Source organism: Fragaria vesca, linkage group LG4 (assembly GCF_000184155.1).
Source record: "Fragaria vesca subsp. vesca linkage group LG4, FraVesHawaii_1.0, whole genome shotgun sequence".
Taxonomy (NCBI): Eukaryota; Viridiplantae; Streptophyta; class Magnoliopsida; order Rosales; family Rosaceae; genus Fragaria; species Fragaria vesca.
In genome coordinates, this window is record NC_020494.1 from 12,758,187 (window position 1) to 12,759,674 (window position 1,488).

Consider the following 1,488-nt stretch of genomic DNA (forward strand, 5'->3'; position numbering starts at 1 on the left):
GTATATATATATATATATATATATCTCTCTCTCTCTCTCTCCCCTTACCATCATCGCCGCCCCTCCTCCTCAGACTCCACTGCCTCGCCGCCGCCGCCGCACCATGTGCGCCCCACGACCGTGCTCTTCGACGTCGACTGGGGCTGGGTCCCCGTTGACTACACCCTCCCCGTCACCGGCGACAAGAACTCCGAGGATGACTTCGATGCGCCGACGACGACGACAAAGGGCTACGGAGCTAGTGTAGCCGCTCGTGGAGGTCGGAATCGAGTTCAAGATCCACATTGGGAAGGATCGGGACATGAAGGAGAGGTTGTGCTTGGAGGTGGAGCGGTTAGGGCTCAGTTCCGTCATTATAAGAAGCCGAGGGTTCAGCGCCGTCGTCGCCTTCAAGAGGAGCGTCGTCGCTGCCTTCAAGAGGAACCTCAGGCTACAGGGCAGTAGCAGTACATTAACTTGGTCAAGTCTTTACTTTGCATTTGAAGGTGATGTGATATGGTCGTCATATTCATCATATTCATAGGCTAGAACCTTGTCATGATCCGGTCAAGTCTTTAGTTCGAATTTGAAGGTGATTTGATCTTCAATTTGTATGAGATGTTCATGGATTTGATCTTCAGTTGGTATGAGATGCTTGGTGATCTAATTCCTCACTATCTCTCATTCATCTCACTCAGTAGCAGTGATATAAATGAGGTTGATTGGTTTGGGTTGATTAGTAGGTGATTTCATATATGAATTGAGGTTTGTTTTGAGGACATGAATAAGATTTGTTGATCTGAATGAGGTTTGTTTATTGGGTTAAACCATTGTTGTGATAGATGCAGTTTTAAAGTTCATTAGCAGTGATACATACAATAGCAACAACGCTATCATCAAAGTGGACAGTAGCAGCGCGCTCTGCTGAGTAGCAGAAGTAAGCAGTAGCAGAGTGGGATGAGTAGCAAACGTAGGCAGTAGCAGACAGTTTGCTAGTAGAAGTCGGCATTAGCAGTTAGATTTGCGGTAGCAATAGCCATTTCGTCGTCAGTAGCAGAAAATTTCTAATAGCGACAGTAGCAGCTTTATGAAGGTCTCATATCGCGACAGTAGCAGCCTTATTGATTCCGGAGAATTGCCTGAAAAAAATTGCAATAACACCTTTTTATCAGGTGCTACTGTGCTCAGGTGCTACTGTGCTACTTGGCAGTAGCATATGTGCTACTGTTGGGTGCTACTACACCCAATGTACTACTGTGCTACTTTGCAGTGTGCTACTGTGCTACTCGTTTGACAGTAGCAGTTGATATGTAGTGAAATGTATTATGGTAAAATTATAATGACATATGACATATGGGTATTAGTTTGTCTAAATTTGTTAATATTTGTCCTTAAATGTGTGAGATATTATGTAAAAGATTTATTTATAAACTAAAATTTGGTTAATAACTTTATAGTAATTTACTAATTATTTTAAGATGTTTGATTTTGTTACATTTTTTNTTTTCT